Source organism: Peromyscus leucopus, chromosome 1 (assembly GCF_004664715.2).
Source record: "Peromyscus leucopus breed LL Stock chromosome 1, UCI_PerLeu_2.1, whole genome shotgun sequence".
In the NCBI taxonomy this organism is placed as follows: Eukaryota; Metazoa; Chordata; class Mammalia; order Rodentia; family Cricetidae; genus Peromyscus; species Peromyscus leucopus.
The window spans coordinates 113983730-114000843 of NC_051063.1; the positions used below are offsets into that span (position 1 = coordinate 113983730).

General features: G+C 37.4%; 1 protein-coding gene across 1 annotated transcript in view; it reads right to left on the bottom strand.

Annotated features, from left to right (window-relative positions):
- Positions 1-17114, bottom strand: part of Dlg2 (discs large MAGUK scaffold protein 2) — a 1876145-nt gene that overhangs the window by 1525765 nt on the left and 333266 nt on the right. The gene's annotated exons all lie outside the window — the stretch shown is intronic.

Here is a 17114-nt window from a genome sequence, read left to right on the forward strand (position 1 = left end):
GACACACAGGAAGCACTGGGACTCAGAGAACAGAGTGCACAGGGCGGGTGTGTGTGTGTGTGTGTGTGTGTGTGTGTGTGTGTGTGTGTGTGTGTGTGTGCAGACCAGGAGACAAGGAAAGAGCACATCATCAGACTCAAAGAGAGGTGGAAAGTACTGCTGGATCAGTAAGAATGGTAAATAAATCAACACCTTCCCCCTCACTAGAAAGAAAAGTCACAATCAGCTGGACCACTAGCCACCTCGAGAAGAAATGCCTAGGGACCCATACGTTTCAATTTACTGGTCAAGATATTTTGCCCCTTTACCGCCCAACCCTCTTTTTTTTTTTTTTTTTTTTTTTTTTTTGGTTTTTTCGAGACAGGGTTTCTCTGTGTAGCTTTGCGCCTTTCCTGGAGCTCACTTGGTAGCCCAGGCTGGCCTCGAACTCACAAAGATCCGCCTGGCTCTGCCTCCCGAGTGCTGGGATTAAAGGCGTGCGCCACCACGCCCGGCTCCAACCCTCTTTTTTAACAAGGTGTATTTTCAATAAGAGTCTTAAGACTTCTTCCTACCTTTCATGAATTATTCAGATTCAAACCTCAATAACCTCCCAATTGCTAAATGGATGAATGTGTCAGGAACTGACGTGTCATTATTTTACCAAAATGAGAGTACTGTTTTTAAAGATTTTTCTTCCTTAGTTCATAGCAAATCAGATATGTGTTCAGAGGAGGAAGAGAGAGGTGACGGGGAAAAAAAACCTGAATTTCAATTCAATATAACCTTTTAAAGTAGCTCAAAAATAATTTATGGTTAGAAATAATTTTCTCTGAACTCTTACCCTACAGATATAATAAACTTCAGATGATTTCCACATTAAGCAATACAAATAAAACCCATTCTGTGTTCTATTCAATTAGGTAACTATCTTATGGCTCAATAATATGAAAAGGTTACAGAAGCATCATTTTACGTCTTTATCTCCTCATTTGTTACCTCATTACAGTGATTAACTTAGCTTAATACTGCCTAAGCTTATCTCAGAGGAGTAAACCATGTCCTTGAGTATCCCTTAGGTGCCAAGAGTGCTTTCCCGACACAGCCAGATCATCTAATATGGACATAATTCTGATCGTCATATTCATGTTGGAAATAATTAGGCTTTGTTTCCCTCTAGCTCTTTAATGTTGACAAAGCACTTCTGACATGTTTAACTGATTTCCTAAGAGCCTGGTAGCTATCTTCCATGCCAACAATAAAGATCGTGTCTCTTAATTTTAAGTCCTGGGCTTCCTTGGTCATATTAGAATGGAAGATAAAAGTCTGAGAGACTCTGGAAGAAAGGTAGCTTGGAAGTGCATTCTGTCTTCCAAAGGAGGAGGAAGAACTGGGCATGAGGAAAACTGGCAGAGGGAGCCTGATGAGTCTTCTAACAGTGGTGGATCACAGATGAAAACACTTTGTAAAGGACAGGAGGCTGAAGACATGAAAGGCAACTAGTGGAACATCAGTCCTGGCATTCTACAGGTACTCCCATGTCATCATATGGCACATACAATGGAGGGTTGATAGATTAATGTCTTAATCACTCATTAAAACTGAGCTGCACAAAATTAGGTTTTTATTCTATCTGTCCATCATCCGGTCTAGGCATGTCCATTCAATAATGTACATATATTCTTGAGAATCTACAGATGTGAAGAAACTCAGTGAGCAAAGACAAGCAAATCAAAGCCTGCAGTACTGTTAGGGTGAAAGATTTGAGCAGTGTCCTGGACTCCAAAGCAGAAGCATTTAACACAGAAATGGAGTAGTCAGGAAGGTGTTCTGGAGAGGAGCCAGGAAACTTAACTAGGAGTTGGAAAGAAGAATTGCATGCCCTCTATTGTATTTGAAAAGGGTATGGATCAATAATATTGCACAGCTTTATACAATCAGCTTCATAAACACATGCAGTGGGATTCTATTAGGGGTGTTTAGAGCAGTCATTTTACAAACTGAACATCCTGTCTCTGCTTTGGAAAAATATAGCATTGTTCATACAATGCTAAATGAGTACAAATATATCACATGCTTTACACAGTATGCACGTGGCATATTTGTTAGTTTGTATTAGGCAAAAATGATTAATTGCATAAAGTCTGTATGTATGAGGGTAGGTAAATACATCATGTTTCTTTTATTATCGTATGAGAATGAGTGTTATGCATGCATGTATATTTGTGTACCATGTGCCTGAAGTGCTCTTGGAGGCCAGAAGTGAGCATCAGATCCCCTGTAACTGAAGTTACACAGATAGTTGTGAGCTGCCATGTGAGTGCTGGGAACCTAACCAGCAGGTCCTCTAGGAGAACAGCCAGTGCTCTTATCCACTGAGCAATTTGTCCAACCTAGATTACATTTTAAAGCCTAGTCTAAGTTAGGATGCAGTTCTGTTTACTCCTTACCTTCCATTGATTTTTCTCATATATAAAGATAATAGAGGATAATTCCCTCATTTGCCTCAAGGGAAATGCTACTTTATTTTTAAAATTAACAAGGCATTGGCTAGAAGCATTTTTTTTACAGACAGTACTCAGTTGAGCCTATCATTTCATAAGCAGTGTTTGTCAAGGTATAAAGCCATACCCTGCAAACTGCTTTACTTGACATTCCTTAAGGTTGATATCATGCCAGGGATATATTGACTCATGGTTTGATATCAGAATATTATTAGAAATTACTTCCACTAAAAGCCTATACTTTTATTTTTATTTATTTATTGTTTTTATTTATTTATACTATTATTTTTATTTATTTATTGTTTGTTCGTCTCACCCATGTTTACATAACAATAGAAGTGAACTATATTCACAGTCTATTGTTCTAGGAACTAAGCAGCTTGGCCAGCAGATTTAGAGACTATTGCTAGTATCTAGCATAGCCCTTGACATACAAGAACAAAAAAAATCATATCTGTACTGTTAAAGAGAAGAACAGCTCCAGTTACACTGATCATTTTTTCTGACAGACTTATAGAAGCCTATTTGAATCTATGCTATACATCCCTGTCCAAATGTGAGCCATACACATATAGTATGAGGATAATACACACACACACACACACACACACACACACACACACACACACACACACATATATATATATACTCATATACAGTTAAGAAAGAAATAGGTTGGAGCCAGGCAGTGATCAGCACTCAGGAGGCAGAGGCAGGCGGATCTCTGTGAGTTCGAGGCCAGCCTGGTCTACAGAGCAAGATCCAGGACAGGCGCCAAAGCTACACAGAGAAAGCCTGTTTCAAAAGAAAAGAAAAGAAAAGAAAAAAAAATTGGAGAATGTAGCTACAAGTATTTGAAAATAAAAATATTCCCACTGAAAAATCCTGTCTAAGCTGAGGCAGTATGGTTTGGAATAGTCATGGATGATGAAGCACGACCACTGCAAGAGTGCACCTTGGAAGGAGACAATTGAGCCTTGGAATGGAAACATAGTAACAGAAACACTCTGAATGATATCACTAAAGTGGATTTTCTCTTAAGTACTATGGCAGATGTTTTGTAAGTATACAATCTAGTAATGATAACATTCCTTCAAGAAGGGATTATAATCTCAAGTTTATGAAACAGAATGTCCCTAAGGATATACACAACCTACAGAGAATCCAAGTAACTCTCACACGGAGTTGTGCTCTTTGCATCTCATCATAGCTCAAATCCAGAGGCAGCCTCCCTAGGTACAACCCAGAGGTGTGGCACACACACCTGGCCTTCTCCAGCCCATGGTACACCGGATTCAGTTCAGACTAAAAACCTGAGATCACCCTACAAAGACAGGTGGGTTGCAGGGCTTCCACAATGAAGCATTTTAGAGTTTCTAAGGGAAACAATTCAAGAAGGAATGGGCTCCACGGTGGAAAGATCAGCTTCAATGGAAATAACAAATCAATTCATCCACCTGGACTCCCCTTCCTGTACCCGGGTATCCACAACAGCAGGCGTGCAAATGACATCCGCAAAACTTGTTAGCTTAGTAAAATAGACTGCAGGCAGGTCATGGCAAAATGCCTGCCCTCATTTCCAAACTCTCCAGAGACGGGTAAGAAATTAAGATCAACTGGAGAAGGACTGAGTTTTCCAATGAGTTTCTATTATAAAAAAAAAAAAGTCAGGATAATATTGGATCCTGAAAGGAATTAATATAAAGCAGAATTCTAGGCAACTGCATATTCCATTCAAGTTAATTGTGTATTTATGTAAAATAATATAAAAATAAACCAATTTAACAGAACCAGTAATTATTACAAAAATCAAGAAATTTGGGGTTTTAGCATACTTGTTTAAGCATGGTTTCCATTTGCATTGATGCAATTATATATAAGACAATTTTCCATACATATGTGACTTGGAACATAATTAATCAAGGACCACATGGTTTGCATGTCACTTGTTACCAAAATCCAAACAATGAAAATTGAAAATTTCAATAACCATAAATGGTCCAACAAAACACGGTGAAGACATCCAACTAAATTATATTTCTCCAACAAACTTTTAAGTTCATGTAAACTTCTCCAACAAACTTTTAAGTTCATGTAAACTTTGCTGAACATTAAGCAATTCTTTAAAAGACTCAAGTTCCCTTATTGTTATACAATGTTATCCATTCAGTGGATTCCAAATATCCAAATAATTGTGTGCAAGCCACAAATCTCAAAGGCTGTATCATCTGAGAAGCAATTTTTCTTCTTTGTTAGAATGAATAACCTTCACAACATTGCTCAATGCCCTTCCCTCACGCCACCTTCTCATACCCTAATCAGACTACCGTACTTTCTGTTCTGCATATAAAGTATTTCAGTCTAATTCTACCCAGAGCATTTAATCCGTTGTTCATTCTGCCAAGAACTGACTTCCTGGATCCTCACACACCTGGCCCCTTGTCATCCTGGTCTCTGTGCAGATGTTACCATCTCAGGAAAACCGCCTCCAGCTGACCTCTCTAATTAAATTAGATCCCTTTCTACCCCTCATCATTTCACGATCCCAGTTCATTTCCTTCTTAGCAAGGGTCACACTTTAAAATTATTTCCTACATTCCTGTTAGTGTCTACCCCACACAAAGGGTATGTGTAAAAGCAAGAAGCATCACCAGTGTTCAGACACAGCCTGGTGGCAAGATGCTTTTTGAATGGAAGGACAAGCTGTTTTCTTTTTTATGTAAAGCCAGAATCAGGAGCTCAAGGTGAAATTTACAGTCTATGGTTTTTAATATATTTTGATTTCTAAGCAAGTGGTTACATTATTAACAGTATTTACAAATATATAAAAATCACAAACTTTTCAGATTCAGCATTTATTCCTTAAAATTATTCTTTAAAATAAATTCTATTGTATATAATTACAGTACATAATATGATGTCAAGGGACATAGAGTTAGTGAGGTAATTACTATACTTAGATTACTTAAGAGGCATCATCTTACATTTTTTCCTGTTATAATAATTTTATTTGACAATTTCATTCAGGCATATCATGTGCACTAATAACTATCTCTCACACTCACATTTTCCTATCTCTCTCCCATCCCTATAAACTCTTTATCATCCCCAAAAGTCTCTTTTTCAGAACCATGACTCTTGGTATTATTTTGTACCCATTTAAGTTATCATGGGTCATCTGTGTGACACCAGATTGGTACTATCCACTGAAACCTGGTGAAGTCACCAGTAGATCACCAACTGGAGGCAATAATTCCCCTTATAAATCTATTACAAATAGTTCAGCACTGAGAGGTGGATCTCCTATGGTTTTTCGTGTCTGAAATGTACACCTATCACATATACAGCATGTGCAAATTCATTACCTCAACTTGTTTCTCATATCTATCTACTTCTACGTGTCCCCTGACCCACATCTCCTCATTTATTCCCCAACCCTCTTCTCACCCGTGTTTATTTATCTCTGTACATTTGAATTTTCTCTTGAGTTTCATATATAATGAGATGAACACAGTGTTTTTCTCTTTGTAGTGGTTTTGTTTCACTTACTATAATGTTTCCTAAATCCTTATGAGTTCCAGCTAAGAAATTCTAAATTCTAAGACCTCATTCATCATTAGAGCTGAATAATACCCCAATGTCTATTTGTATCAGTTTCTTTATAGACTCTTAGTTTCCATCTTTGGACTATAGTAAACAGTGCTGCAGTGAACACAAGGGGCACATACATCTCCACGAGGTGCTGATTTCCTTTTCATTAGGGGAATGTGCAACAAAGAGATTGCGATGTTATAAGACCATTTTAACTCCTTTTTCAGCATCCTACTACCTTGCATAGTGCTTATGTCCATCTACACTACTACAATAATACGCATTTTTTCCTTTCCTCAAGCCCACACTCATATCTGCTAGTTTTTGACATCTTGATATTAGCTAGTCTATCTGTACTAGTCAGTTTTATGTCACAGTGACAAATACCTAAGAAATCCAAACAAAGGGAATCCAGATTTATTCTGGCTAAGTTTCAGAAGCATGGCTGCCTTGCTTCTGCTGATTTCCTCTTGCCTGTGGTAAGACAAAACACCAGGCACAAAGCTCACAGTAGCACCAACACGCTCACTTAAAATACCCAGAAAGCAGAGAGAGACAGAAAGAGGGCCCTCTAACAAGATGTGCCATTAAACAATATGACCCAAGGCCCCCTCTTTCTCTGACAAGATCTCAATACTAGTTCAGCCATGAATTCATCAGTGGATTAACCAACTTATGAGGTGAGTACTCTCAAAACTCAAGCTCTCAGAGGTGCCACCAGCTGAGAATCAGGTTTTCAATAAATGTACCATTTACAGTGGTTTTCATATCTAACCATGCAGCCATTCTAACAAGTGGCATGTGGTTTCTCACAGTAATTTTTATTCCCATTTTCTTTATAATTAATGGTGAGGATCTTTTCATATACCTACCTGTTGGCCACTCTTACAACTCCTGTGGAGAAAAGTCTATTCTGGATGGATTTTTTTTTATTTTCAAATCATGTTATTTGTTCCTGTTATTGAGCTACATGAGAGGACTTTATAAATGTTGGCATATTAGCTGCTTATCAGACTTATGGCTTGTAAAGACATTAACTTCTTACTAAGTAAGCTGTGATTAGGAATTTTCATATCCATGGTAATATTAATTATTCATGAGGAGTAAATTAACTATAAGTTTACAGGTAAAAAGAATCTGAGACTCAGAAGAATTGGCTTATTCAAATTTATTTAACTATTGAATTTGTGAGCCAGCATGGTAGACATTCCACTGACAGATATTGCCACAATCATCTAAACTGAAGTGCCATCTCATCTCATTTATAATAGTGACTCATTGTACTTTCAGTAGCACAGAACATATTGATCCAGGTAGTAAATAAAGTCTGCATGTCTTTTTGTATGACCCATATATGAACAAAATGGTTTTTGAATGTTTTAGACATAGGAAATAATGAAATTCTAATAACTGATATGTTAAATTTATAGCATCTAGTTTCTTTGGTGTAATTGTTTCTGCAATAACATTTGGAAACAAACGCATTGCTATCTTAATTGATTAGTTTAAAATAGATTTAGGAATAGCCGGCAACACAAAAGCCTGATCTGCAAGGCTCATATAGACAATCACAGATCTTTAATACCAGAAAATGGTACATTCTCCCCTAAGAAGTCTGAAAGTAGGAAAATTTGAAAGTAAAGACTTTGAAAATCATTTACAAACATCTAATCATGAGATCCTTTCCAAATTAGTTCTTTCAGGTAGGTTATCTTGGAATCATCTCACTGATATTATAATTTACTAGAAACATAAAAGATTAAATTTATATTCTCAACCATTTGAAGAGTACAGTTCTGTAGTCTTACATACAGTCACAGTATTACACAATAGATCTCTATAATTTTTATATCTTAAAAAAACTGAAACTCTCTATCCATAAAACACTAATTTTTCCTCAGCCTTCCCCTTAGCAATAGACAATTTACTTGCCACTTTTTCTTTCTATGAGTTTGAGTACTTAATATACTTTATATAAGTAAAATTAGTAGTTATTCTTTGTGTTGCCAGATTATTCTAATTGGCACAATGTCCTCAAGCTTCATCCCATATTTTGGAATGTGACAGGAATTCCTTCTTTTGCATTATCATGTGTCAGTAATGTATTTCATTATGATATTTGTCTGAGTCAGGGTTACTACTGCTATGATGAAACACCATGACCAAAAAGCAAGTTGGAGAGGAAAGGGCTTATTCAACTTACATTTCCACAGTATTGTTCATCATTAAAGGAAGTCAGGGCAGGAAATCAAAAGTGGCAGGAACCCGGAGGCAGGAGCTGTTGCAGAGACCATGGAGGGGTGCTTACTGGCTTCTTCCTCATGGCTTGCTCAGCCGGCTTTCTTATAGAACCCAGGATCACCAGCCTAGTGGTGGCTCCACCAAAAATGGGATGGGCCCTCCCACATTAATCACTAATTAAGAAAATGCCTTACCACCAGATCTTATGGAGGCATTTTCTCAATTGAGGTTCCCTCCCTTCAGTTAACTCTAGTTTGTGTGTCAAACTGACATAAGACTAGTCAGCACAATACCTTCATACACATATATGCCATACTTTGATTATATTAATCCTTCTGGTTCCCTCCCTCATCCTTCTCTCCCCTGCATTTCCACTTCTATATTCTTGAGTCTCACTTGGTTTTTGATGGGTAATGTTGCTCTGTATGCTGTGAATGTGTTGCTCTGATTGGTTGATAAATAAAATGCTGATTAGCCAGTAGCCAGGCAGGAAGTATAGGAGGGATAAGCAGAGAAGGAAAATTGTGGGAACAGGAAGGCTGAGTCAGTAGACTCCAGCCGGCTGTCCAGGGAGCAGCCACAGAACATGTGGCAGCTTATAGACTAACAGAAACAGGCTGAATTTAAGTGTAAGAACTAGTCAATAGTTAGCCTAAGATAATGGCCAAGCAGTTTTAATTAATATAACCTTCTGAGTGGTGATTTTATAAGTGTGCTGAGGGACTGTGGAGACTTGGCAGGACCCGGAGAAAAACTTTCCAGGTATAGGTTTTCATGTCCTGTCTCTCTCTCCATATGCACCCCCTAAATTTTATACAAGAGAAAACGTGATGTTTGTATTAATGAGTCTGATTATGATTCTTTAAATAATCTCCAGTTCCATCTATTTTTGTAGAACTATTTTTATGATTTCATTTTATTTATAGCTGAATAAAACTCAGATATACATATATATATACATATATATGTATATATATATATATATTCCACATTTACTTTGTATATACATATACTGAGGAACACCTAGGCTAATTGTATAGCTTGGCCTTGTATATAGAGCTGAGATATACATAAACATGCAAGTATTTCTCTAATGAGGTGACTGATTCTTTTGACAATATTCACAGAAGTGTTATTCCTAGATCATATAACAGCATTAGCTTAATTGTTTAAGGAATACATATACTGATTCCTGTAGTCTCTGGCTAATATATGTTCATTCCTGTACCAGTGGCAACTTTTGTTGCTATTTATTTCTTAACCTTAGCCATTCTGATTGGGTTGAGATGAAATCTCAACAGAGGGTTTTCAATTAATTAGTTAGTTAGTTAGTTAGTTAGTTAGTTAATTGTGTATATGGATGAGTGCTATCCCTGCATGAATGCCTGTGTGCTGCATACCACATGTATTCCTGGTGCCAATAGAGGCAAGAAGAGGACATCAGATTCCTGGTTGTGAGCCATCATGTGGGTGCTGGGAATTGAACAGGGTCCTCTTTAAAAAAAAGAAAGGAAAAGAAAAGCCTGTGTTATTAATTGCTGAGCTGTCTCCCCAGCCCCATCAACAGAGCTCTGATTTTCATTCATTCCCTTATAGCTAAAGACATTGAACATCGTTCAATGTATTGGCCAATTATACATCTTAATTAGAGAGTCTGCTAAGTTTATTTGCCCATCATCAACAGAGTTTTGATTTTCATTGATTCCCTTATAGCTAAAGACTTTGAACCTCACTCGATGTATTGGCCAATTATACATCTTAAGTGGAGAGTCTGTTAAGTTTATTTGGCCATTTACTGAATAGATTATTTGCTCAGTTGTTTATTGTTTTTCCAAGTTTTTATATATACTGCATATTAATCCCCTGTAGAGTGTAGGCCATCTCTTGTCTCTAGAAATTGTTTGCTTTGCTGAGAGGTTTTTTATTTCATGTAATCCCATTTGTGAATTCTTACTTTAATTCCCTGAGCTATTATAGTTAGAAAGGAAATCCCTACACCTTTATATTGAGTTGTGTCCCCTAACATTTCCTCGATTGCTTTTAAAGTTTCAAGTCTTAAAGTATTTGATCCATTTAAAACTAATTTCTATACAGGGTGTGAGACCAATATCTATACTTTTGTTGTGCACATGTGGATATTTAGTTTTCCAGCACTACTTCTTAAAGAGGCATTATCACCTGGTGTATGAGACCAAGATCTATACTTTAGTCATGCACTTGTGGATATTTAGTTTTCCAGAACTACTTCTTAAAGAGGCATTATCACCTGGTGTATGTCTTCAGCATCATTGTCAAGAGTCAAATGACGTCAGGTGTGTTGACTTTTATTCCTAGATTGTTTTTATTCTGTTCACTCACTAGTCTACACGTCTGGTTTTCTGTCTGTGCCTTGCTGGTTTTATTACTATGGCTCTGTGGAATAATATGAAGTCAGGTTTTGTTATACCTCCAGCGTCATTCTTCCTACTCTGATTGTTTTGGCCATTGTTTGGTATTTTATGTGAATTTTTAGAACTTTTATTTTTATTTCTGTGAAAAATATGATTCTAATTTTGCTGAGCATTTTATTAATTCTGTAGAATGCTTTCGGCCACAAAGCCATTTTAGCAATATTATATAGTTCTGATCTGTCCTAGTTTTTTTTTCTATTGCTGTGATAAATACCAGGACCAAAAAGCAACTCTGGGAATAAAGGGTATTTGGCTTACACTTCCAATCAAAGTCCATTATCAAGAGAAGCTTGGGCAGGAACTCAAATAAGGAACCTAGAAAGAGTAACTATAGTAGATACCATGGAGCAAAACAGCTTACTGGCATGATACACATGCATGCTCAGCCTGTTTTCTTACACAGTCCAGGACCACTTGCCCAGGAGTACCAACCATTAATGGGCTAGGCCCTCCTATATCAGTAATTAGTCAGGAAAATAACACCACAGACTTGCCTACAGGCCAATCTGATGGAGACAACCTCCCCCATCAAGATTCCTTCTCTCCAGATGACTCTAGTTTATGTAAAATTGACAAAAACTAGCCTGTATGATCTTCTTCAACTACTTAAGTGTGTTATAGTTTTAAGTAAATAATTGTTTAAAATAGATGGTTGATTTATGTCATTACTTTTTTGAGGCCATCGTAAATGTAATTATTTTCCTGAAATTCACAATTAGTTATTATTTCTATATACAAAAGCTACTAAATTCTAGATGTGAATTTTCTCTGCTGCTACATTATTGAAAGGTTTATTAAACTTAAGAGCATTCTGATGATTTTCCTGGTCTTTTATGTATAGTGTCATGTATGTCATCTACAAATTTTACTTTTTCCTTTCACTTCTGTGTTCCTTTTAGTTCTTCTTCTTGCTGCGTTGTTCTTTTAATATTTCTACACTATATTTAATAATATTATTAAATCTCTTAAACACAGCATAACCAGTGAAGTATTTTGAATGTTGTTCTATGGGAGGAGGTTATAGATATAAATGTCTACATTAAAAAATCTGTCAGATCTCAAATAAATAATATTGTATCTCATGATATTAGAAAAAAAACAAAAGCCATCCAAATGAATAAGTGTATATAAATGTGTAATCTATTAAAATTGGACCAAGAAGATATAAACTATATAAAGAGATATAAAATTAAAAATAACATTGAAACAATAAGTCTCTCCACAAAGGTAACCCAAAAATTGAAGAATTTGCTGTTTAATTTTATGAGACCTATAAGGAAGAAAAAACACCAATATTTCTCAAAGTATTATTTGTTATCCCTGAAGTTTATTAGTCAATTTTTGTCTGTATGATATAATCAATCAATGAGAACAGGATAGCAAATGTCCTGTTATTGTTTTATTTAGACCTATCTGTCTATGTGTATCCAGTAGTGTTTGCTTTATGAAATTGAGTTCACCAACATTAAATCAATTTTTAAATCAAGAAGTATCATGTCTCCAAATATGCTCTTTTTTGCAGGATTTCTTGATCTACTCAATGTTTTTAAAGCACCACTTTTAAAATAGGGATTATTGATAACCACTAATATACACATATAAAAATCAATAGGGTACTCTGCTCTCATTCCCTAAAGCAAACAAGCATAAACCTTTCCCATGGCTCAATTGTATTGGAAGGAAGAAATCTCCATTTAATCAAAAGGCATAGTTATTTAACAGAGGGAAAATATATATTTTAGCCAGAAAATATATATGTATGTAAGGAGAATGTGGATGAGAATTTCCCCCATAGGCTCATTTCTTTGAATTCAGTTCCCAGTGAGTGGGAAGAATATGACCATATTGTTATTTGGAGGAATTGGAGAAATTTGGAACTTTGGACTAGAAAAACTGCTGAGTGATATAATCAGAGCTTAATGGGCTATTCTAGTAGCATCCTGGAAGTCAGTAGTGCTGAAAGTAATGCATACAGTATAGCTATGGCTCACTAGGTTTCAGAGGGGAAACAAGACATTGGTAACTGGGCAAGATGCTATTACTGTAGTATTTTAGCAAAGAATTTGGCTGTATTCTGCCTTGTCCTAAGATTTGCCTAATTTGGCTAATTTAACGCAACTTCTGGAGGCATCATGATCCCTGACCTCAAGCTCTACTATAAAGATATAGTAATAAAAACAGCTTGGTACTGGCATAAAAACAGTCATGTGGACCAATAGAATCGAATTGAAGACCCTGACATTAATCCAAATACCTATGAACATATGATTTTTTTGACAAAGAAGCCAAAAGTGTACAATGGAAAAAAGAAAGCATCTTCAACAAATGGTGCTGGCATAACTGGATGTCAACATGCAGAAGATTGCAAATAGATCCGTATCTGTCACCATGCACAAGACTCAAGTCAAAGTGAATCAAAGACCTCAACATAAATCCAGTTACACTGAACTTGATAGAAGAGAAAATAGGAAGTAGTCTGGAACGAATTGACACAGGGGACCTCTTCCTAAATATAACACCAGTAGCACAGACACTGAAAGTGACAAATAATAAACTGGACCTCCTGAAACTGAGAAGCTTTTGTAGAGCAAAGGACACGGTCAATAAGACAAAACAGCAGCCTACAGAATGGGAAAAGATCTTCACCAACCCCATATCTGGCAGAGAGCTGATCTCCAAAATATATAAAGAACTCAAAAAGCTAGACATCAAAATACTGAACAATCCAATTTAAAAAATGAGCTACAGAGCTTAACAGAGAACTTGCAATAGAAGAATTTCAAATGGCTGAAAAACATTTAAGGAATTGCTCAACATCCTTAGTCATCAGGGGAATGCAAATCAAAACAACTCTGAGATACTATCTTACACCTATCAGAATGGCTAAGATCAAAAACACTGAAGACAGCTTATGATGGAGAGGATGTGGAGCAAGGGGAACACTCCTCCACTTTTGGTGGGAATGCAAACTTGTACAGCCATTCTGGAAATCAGTATGGCGATGTCTCAGAAAATTGGGAATAAGTCTTCCTCAAGACCCAGTTTATACCACTCTTGGGCATATACACAAGGAATGCTCAATCTTACCACAAGGACACATGTTCATATCAGCATTATTCGTAATAGCAAGAAATTGAAAACAACCTAGATGCCCCTCAACTGAAGAATGGATAAAGAAAATATGGCAAATATACACAATGGAGTACTACTCAGCAGTAAAAAACAATGATATCATAAAATTTGCAGGCAAATGGATGGAACTAGAAAATATCATCTTGAGTGAGGTAACCCAAACTCAGAAGGACAAACATAGTATGTACTCACTTATAAGTGGATACTAAATGTGAGGGGAGGGATGGCCAGACTGCAACCCACAACTCCAGAGAGGCTAGCTAGCAGGGAAAGACCTTAAGAGGGACACATGGATGACCCTGTGAAGGAGAAGTGGATGAGATCTACATGAGTGGACTGGGTGTGTGGGGGGTGGCAGAGGAGTGGGGGATGAGAACATAGGAAAGTAGGAGAGTCAAGCTGGAACAGGGACAGAGTGGGAGGACAGGGAGGAAGATACCATGATAGATGAGGACATCATGGGAATAGGAAGAGGCAGGGTGCTAGGGAGGCTCTCAGGAATCCACAAGGTTGACCCCACCTTGGTCTGCTGGCAGTGGTCCAGAGGGTGACTAGACCAGTCTACTCTGGTGACCAGCCTAACAAATAACCTAGCTGTCATCATAGAGCCTTTCTCCAGCAACTGATGGAAGATACAGAGATCCACGGCCAGGCCTGGCTGAGCTCCCGGAATCCAATTGATAAGAAAGAGGAGAGATATGGCAGGTGAGGGACATCAAGATCATGATGGGAGGAGATGACTGGCCACACCAGTGGAAGTCCATGAACTTTGGACTGGTGACTGTGGAGCCCCATGGGACTGGACTAGGCCCAATGTATACAGAAGACAGTTGTTTGGCTTGAACTGTTTGGGGGGCACCCATGTAGGGGGATCAAGGTCTGTCCTGTCTATGGGTAGGCTTCTGGAATCCGGTGCCTGTGGTGTGACACCTTTCACAGCCTTGGTGCAGTGGGAAGGGGCTTGGACCTGCCTAAGCTCAGTGTGCTGGGCTCTGCTGACTCTCCATGGGAGACCTCGATTTGGGGGATGTGGGGATGTGGGGTGGCTTGTGAAAGAGGGCTCAGGGGTGGGAGGAGGGAAGAGGGGGGATCTGTGGATAGTATATGGAGTGAGTAGAAAATTTCTTAATAAAGAAAAATGAAAACAAAAAAATTCACAGACTAATTTTCTGAGTGGAGAAAATTTCAAGACAGCATAACATTGAGTCTGTGGGGTGGCTACTACATATTGGTCCTGTATAGGTCTATAATGAAAAAGCATAAACTATGGGACAGAATAAATTTAAAATATGACATTTGGAGAGGAAAAAAGCATTAGAAAGCTTAATATTGCAGACAAGTCATATAAAGAGATTAAGAATGTTAAAGAGAAGCCTTCTATGCTCATTGGAGTAGGAAGGATGCCCTGAGGGCAAGATCCTACCCAGCTAACTTTCCAACCAGTGGAAGGAGAAAGCATAAGAAGTTCCCTGATCCTGGAAAGCAACTGCTTCCACATACAAAAACTGCTTCCAATGTGCCAAATGTCCCGAGTTGATAGCCAAATTTAGCACTGTCTTTCATGTGGCACTAACTTTGAAGGTATGAAAGATACAAGATTAAGGGGATTGTGAATTATTCCTACACAGTTTCAGAGCGTTGGATGAGACCAGACAATATGTAGAAAGGTCAGAGTTCCTTCAAGTAGGCCTTAGAAGGTCTCTGCATGAAGCTGCTTACCCCGAGAAGTAAGGTAAAACTTGGGTTACCACAGATGCTAGAGATTCCATAGCCATGAGACATCTGCCAAAAAGATCTGAATATAGGAAATGACCCCACCTAAGAAAGAGGTGCATATATTGTAGGCAGCAAGGCTGAAAGAGTGGAGCCATCTAAATCTTTGAAATTGAAGCTCCAGATACTGGAAATAGAGATACCAGATTTGGTTAGTGTTTTTCCTGTTGGATTTCTGTTTTGCTTTGGTCCAATCTTTCTTCATTTTTCCCACAGTCATTTTTTATGGAATGGAAATGTATATTCTGTGCCATTGTATGTAATTTGTTGTTTATTTTGTTTGTTTGTTTCTTATATTTTTTTTTCTTTTACAGGGGGTCAAAGAGACTTTGGATTTTTGAGTAGTGTTGAAACTAACAGATTATGGGGACTTTTGAAGTTAGAAATATGCAATGTTTTCATGAGGAGATATCTATAGGTCTAGGAGGGCCAAGGAACCAAAACATGGTGGTTTTATGAGAAATGCCTCCGGTATCCGAATACTTGGTCTCCAGCTGGTGGTGTTTTGGAAGAAGTTATTGTCCCTTTAGGAGGGAAACTCTTCCTGGAAGAAGGAACTCACTTGGGGTAAGTCTTAAGGATGTATAGCTTTACCACATATCCTGTTTTCCATCCTCCTCACTCTGTTTCCTGTATATGGATAAAGATGTGGTCTCTCAGCTTCCTGATCCTGCCACAATGCTGTACCTTCCCAGCCAATAAGGACTCCCCCTCTGGAACCATAAGACATAGCAACTCTTTCTTCTCTAAGTTGTTCTTGGTCATAATATTGTATCACAGCAACAGAAAAGTGATACAAGCAACAATAAAATTCTCTAAAAATAATTCAACATTCTGCCTCAGTGATATAAATAAAATATTTAAAGGAGTCACAATTTATTTCATCAATTCTGTTACTTGAGATGTAGATGAAAAAAATAAAAAGCAGAGTGACTTGCCCAAAAACATCTAGGCAGTAAGTATATGAGAAAATGACCCAAATATTCTTAGTTTCAGTTATATTTTGCTCCTCCATCATGATTCTTCCAAGACTAATATGTTACCTACAATCAAATTTCACTCTACCTGGAGACCTCTGTACTGTTGTTTAAAGAGACCACGCTTTCTAGCCCATTCATTGTGGTTTTTGTAAGGTATCCATCAGTACCTTTATCACCAAAAAATAAAATAAAATTAGTTATCAAAAATATTAAAATAAAGTAAATTTAGGAAGCATTTAGTTATATCTCTGAAATTATAAAATATACAGAGCATTTGGCTACTTGATAAAGCATTGCAGCACACACACAATAGGTAATTTCTCAACTTACAAATAAAGAGACACATCATTTAGCCTGCTTGAGGGAACATAACTACTCATAACAAGACAGGAGGTAAATCGTACCAGGTCTGGATGGCCAGCCTCTTGATAGTGCAGCACAACTTTGTCATCTATAAAATTCAG